Raw genomic sequence first — 6017 nt, forward strand, 5'->3', positions numbered from 1 at the left:
CATTCAATTTAAAATAATGAAAAACAATTCAATTCAATGAAAACTAGAGAAAGTGGGTATTTAAAATGTACAATTCTTAAAAAGTGTACACAGCTGCTCGGACGAGTGCTAGAGGAGATATCTGAGAAAGAGATGGGGAGGAGAAGAGCGGGAAAGGTTAATATATTCCTGTGATGCGTCCGGTGCACAATGTTGGACCTGTCACATTATATTACAGCCAGCTGGTATAAATACACATTTTACACTTTTGTTTTTGAAGCTGTGTAATTCTGAGTGTGTGTGTATATATATATATATATATATATACAGTATGTGTGTGTGTGTGTATATACAGTATTATGTGTGCGTGCAAGTGCGTAAATGCGTGTGTGTATCTGTCTGTGTGTTGCTGTCCTACCATAATGAACCTGCAAAATGCCAACAGCAACCAGCCATAGAGACCAGGGGCCTGGCAGATATTGGGCAGAATGGAAGGGGGGGGCAAGTAGAAGGGGGGGTGAGCGCTTGCCACAACGGCCATCTGCCTTCCCACCGCTGACAGAACCAAGATGTGCGGTCAAATGCTCTCCTGTGCTAGAGAGGCTGCTCTTTCTTTCACTCTACCATGTGTTTCAGTGCATTTCACAGAACACCTATTCTATCTGAAAGAGGTTCAGCGTAGCTTATTCAAGTCAAGATGTTGGATTGTGTTGTAGGCTAAATCAGAGAGGGAGATGTAGCCAACTGTAAACAAAAATACCACTTCATTTAATTTACCTTCATATATTGTATCTTACTATTTCCATTAAAATATCTGACTGTCATTGTATTTTAAAACAGAGCATCGACTAAAAACAAAAAAAAATCTGATAAACCGTAAAAAGCCAGCACGTACATAATAAGTAGAGCCTCTGAAATAATTCTTACTAAACATAGCCAAAAAACCCTGCACACCCACTGGCTAATCCTGTGCACTTTATCAAAAGCATTTTGCTTTCTGGATAATTAGACACTATTTTTAAATATTCATCCTAACAGAATATAGCCTACATAGCAAAAGCTAAATGCAAAGAAAAACATTTTTAATATTTTATTTATAGTTCACCTATTCCCAATTTGCCATTCACAAGAATTTGAACCTGCACAATTAGGGTGATGATCAGCGAATGATAATAATACCCACAAATTCTTATGTTCATCTTCAATACTTCATTCACCCATAGAAACACAACATGTAGGCTAATTTTACTCAGACGTCACCTCCACTTCCCAGCTGCACATGATAATGATGAATCTTTTGAAAGACTGCCTTATAACGGCACTAAATTACTGACAGGCAAATTCCCAGGAGAAATGGTTGTTACTACTATTTAAAAAATGTAACACATCCTGATACAATAATATGCTGTTGCTGCTTACTAATGAGGTCACTATGTGCTTCAAAAAACTATCTTCATGAAATATTCAGTGTATCCAGTTTCGATAAACTGCAGCCGATAAACTTTAAGCAGCAAAATAAACAACTTTATGAAGCAGTTTAATATCCCTATAGGTGCAGACCTCTCTTTTCCACACAGTGTGTAGGATAAGGCCCACAGGACTTTATCTAGCTGAAGCGAGTGAACACAGCTTTTCAGTCCCAGTAAAATATTCACAAAATGTCAAAGCAGTGTTCATTTGGCAAAAAGTGCTATTTCAGGATATTGATGGCTATTTGTGAATTTTTTTTACCATATTCACCAACTTTGACCACAATGTATGGGACAGCAATAACGATTCAAAAACTTTACTCAAACAACGGTGACGATCACAAATAAGGGTTGTGTTCTGAAAACACTAGTACAAAATACACCTAAATTAAACTGAGCTTTGCCAAAATACTAAGTGCTACACCTTAACCCTTTAAGGTGAAAGATCACAAATATGTTTTCTTAACTGAATTGCTGATGTAACTATCATTGCTGGTGACTGAAAGCAATGGAGTTCTAGAATACAGACTTTTTAAAAAACATTCCAAAAACCTACTCAAAACCCTACTACAAAGGGTTAAACAAGACATTGTGTGATTATGCCATTTCTGATGATGCAGAATGCACACCGAACAGAGAGCTCCTACCCCGAGCCACTGTGTTGTTGTCCATCTTGGCACATTGATCAGCACCAATCACAGCTGAGTGACGGCCAAAGCTGCCATCCAGACACCCTCAGCCAGCAGCAAGCCCCGCCCTGCTCTCCTGACCTTCAGCCACCCCAAAGCTCACCCAAGCTGACCCCGCGTCTTCCCCACAGACAACCCACCAGCAGCAGCCTCAACATCAGTTCATACTATTATTAGGTTTAGGTGTCAAAGGTAATTAGGGAACCTAAGTCCACGGTGACATAAAAAAAAGCTGAGATTCTGACATCTGGCTTGCTTGTAGTTTCAAGTTTTACCGTTTCCATTTATAATGGTCTTCCATTGCACATGAGGAGAACCACATGCTCTTACATGCACAACATGGTCCAGGGCCACAATGGGACGATGCCACCAAAAATATTAGCCTATACCTCATCCACACATGCCCTCTCTGTTTTTTTCTATTCACCTCAACATCCTGAACAAGGCTTCGCGCATCATGCAATCTCCAACAACATATTCACTCTACCTCAACATGTGGCAATGGTATATGAGAAACATTCTTTCTTCAAAATGTCACTTCTTTTGTAATTATTTGAGGAAAAAAAAAGAAAAGAAAAAACTCTGGTAATGACATACAACCCTGCCACCTACCACGCCTGCTAACTGACACCAAAATCACATCGACTCAACGGAAAACGCGGCTCTATCAACCAGCCCTTCTTCGTGTGGTTTTGGGGGGGGGAGGGGGGCTGCGGATGGATAACTCCTGATTATGTACCTCCGTTCTCGCGCCATGTCGCTGCGCCCCCTCGGCTCTGTCTCTGCCCAACGGCGAGAGGGGATGCCTGGCAGCGTAGGAGGCGCAGCTCGCGTCTTGGCTTTAGTCGAGGCGCACGGACCCCGAGCCAGCGGCTCTCGCAGCCCGCTGACTTCCTTTCCAGACTGCAGGATTTGAGCGGGATTACACCCAAGAAACAGCGGTGCGCTAGCCCGATTTCCACACCCTTTATCATTTCTATAACCGCGCTAATAAAGAAATAACACGTCTGCCAGCCAAGCAGGGAAAAGGGGCTGGCAGTAAGGCGCACAGGAAGAGTTGTTCCTCTTCCAAATAGCCCCAGAAATATGACAGCTCCATGTGTGTTCGGTTAGTCCAAATGCACTGACAAATATTTCAGTCAGCAGGATTTACTCATTTACTCACATAGAAGCCTCTCACTACACAGTTATCTATTTATATTCCATTATGTGTAGGCCTATCTATAAATGTGTACGTGTGAAGCAATGTCTTCCCTACAATACTGTTGTCCAAAGCATGTAGCTAGTAGGTGGAAAACAGTTCAATAGGTTGAAACGTATATTTAATTTGTTTTAATATTATGAATTTGAAACCAATTACAGGCTGCCTAAGGTTACTGTGCTATGATATTGTAATGAACTTAACACAAATGAAAGCTCTTTTTTTCATGGAAGTCTTGCTCTCTAGGTTTGATTAATGAGAAGTTACTAAGGAAATGACATAAATTCACACAGATAGTAGGTCTAGTTCAATAGGCCTAGTTATCATAGTGTGTTATGCCAGAATTCTGAATTGCAGTTCTAAAAAAATCGGTTTTAAATATTCTTGAGCAACACTTTTCTGCCTATCATGTCCTCTGAAGAGCTTTGTTTGAGGTGTCCCAAATGCAAAACTCTGCATCTCTGCAACTGCCAGTACACTGCGGCATTAACACGCTCCTTATAAAGGGAATAAAGCTCTCTGACTGGCCATATTGAAACCAAATTCCTCCCAACACACACACAGACCATTTGTTCTTAAGCAAACATCTCTAGCAACAATACAGGTACACCACAGTCTCCAGATCAGGTTGAAAATGCTTTCATTCCCTAGCGTCCTGAATTTGCACTACTACAATTTATAAATCGTACTTTCACTGTAAAAGCACAGCCCATTAAGTCATGTAGAAACGTTACAACACAAAAAAACACTGCTGTATAAGTAGTTTGATATTTCATTATGTAGTCAATAATTATCAGCCTAGCCTATAGCGGTCAGCAGTACTCTCTCTCTCCTTTATCTGAGCTGACCTTCTACAAGTTAAGGTCAGTTAGCTCAAGTACTTAATTAGTTAAATGTGTTAGCCCAAAAAATAATATTGGTGATACTTTTTAATTTCTGCAAAGAACAAAAACATTTCTTAGATCCCTACATTAGATCATGCATTCAAACAGTTAAATTAGCTACATTTCCAAGCTGAATAAAACGGATTTAAAGATACATTGTATTTCTAATCATGCTAATGAGCATTTAGGCTAGCTGTAATAAAATATTTGAATGAACAGTAAAATCACACTACTCTGCTGCCTCTGTTGTGAACAGACGCTGTGCACAAATAAATACTCAAACAATTCAAGTCTACATTAATGCCGTAAAAGGAAATTTTCAACACTGAAGCACAAAAAGGAAGGGACCAGACTGCAAGAGAAAAGAACTACTACGGTTCTTGTCAGGTTCAGGCCACCTCTCTCTGTTTAAGAAACATTCTTCCAACATTCTTCCTAGGCTTTTTCATTTGGAAAACATCTGCGTTGTTCATAGCCGGTACATACTGTTCGCATTCGCTTAAATAGAAGTAAAACGGGGGGAAGTGAAGAAGGATAAAGAGGGAAAACGGAAATAATTAGGCAGCTAAATATCTCCTTTAATGAGCCAAGTCAACAATATTTGAATGCATGGTTTTCAGGAAAGAGGGATCTTAAATTTCCTACTTCTTTCTCACACAATGCTTCCACTGTTGTGACTGAAGAGATTAGTGAACGAAACTGAACTTCACATATTCCCACTCTCCCCAGAGTCAGTTACCTGAAAGATGCCATTTAGATATTATACTTCAGAAAAAAATCTCTCAGGGGCCATTGCAATGGTCAATCAGACTCGAAGGCTTTGATCTACAGTTTCAAAATGATGGACGGCATTTCGCATATCAAATTAGCCCATCTTCCATCGTGACAGTACAATGGTGAGTGTTTGCAAAGTGAGGACATACATCCAGACTTAACTGAATGCTGAGCAGAGAGCCATAATTGCAGAGAATGGCCATTGCCTCTCATGCAAATGGGTGCTTTTAAAAATACAATTATTCTTTATGCCTGGAATTAGGAGATAGCTCTAAATGGATGAATTTGTGAACTTCATCAAAAACATTCAATTGAACTCAAAAGTGGATGAGAGAGGTTTACTCGTATTAAAGTATTAAAGGTTTAGACGGAACTGGAGAGTAATTCCCTGCAACTGTGCTTTGTGCCACATAATTCTCCTCTAAAACAGGGACATCCAGAATTAGACTGCAGAGAAGTGATGAATGAAGACATTAATTGAAAATCGTCACTATAGGTGAGCAGCGTGAGGCAATTTTGGCCGTGGGCCTTGCCAGCAAGATAAGGTGCTGAAAGAAAAATGAGTGTAAGAGGAAAAATGAAGAAAAGAAAACAGGAGGGAGGCGGGACAGGGACAGGAAGGACAGCGGAAGGACTGAAGGTGATCTCTCCTCCTAAACCAGACCCACCGTGAAGCCAAGGACTTGCAGTAACAAACAAGCAGCTCTCGGGCAAAGACTCAGGCCTGTGCAGCACCTTTCTCCTGAAGCTGATCATCACTGCATTTCCACTAACCCTGCCTTACACACCATAACAAACAATCTTGCAATTCAACCAATGGGTTCCCACCTAGCGTTCAAGAGATGCTATACCCACCTGTATTGCATTGGTTTGTTAATCAATGGCCACATCACTGGCCAAATCATGCCTATGAAACAGGCGAAAATGTAATTTCTGGCGTCTTTGCTATCCCAGTTTTTTGAGATGCCAAACAAAAAGATTTTGATTAATATTTGTTTATTTGCTAACACGGGTACAACTC

The 6017-nt window shown here is 40.4% G+C and overlaps 1 protein-coding gene across 2 annotated transcripts in view; it reads right to left on the reverse strand.

Annotated features, from left to right (window-relative positions):
- Window positions 1-6017, reverse strand: part of nfia (nuclear factor I/A) — a 205217-nt gene that overhangs the window by 197572 nt on the left and 1628 nt on the right. The window lies entirely within an intron of this gene.

The sequence above is a fragment of the Anguilla rostrata genome, chromosome 4 (genome assembly GCF_018555375.3).
Source record: "Anguilla rostrata isolate EN2019 chromosome 4, ASM1855537v3, whole genome shotgun sequence".
NCBI lineage: Eukaryota > Metazoa > Chordata > Actinopteri > Anguilliformes > Anguillidae > Anguilla > Anguilla rostrata.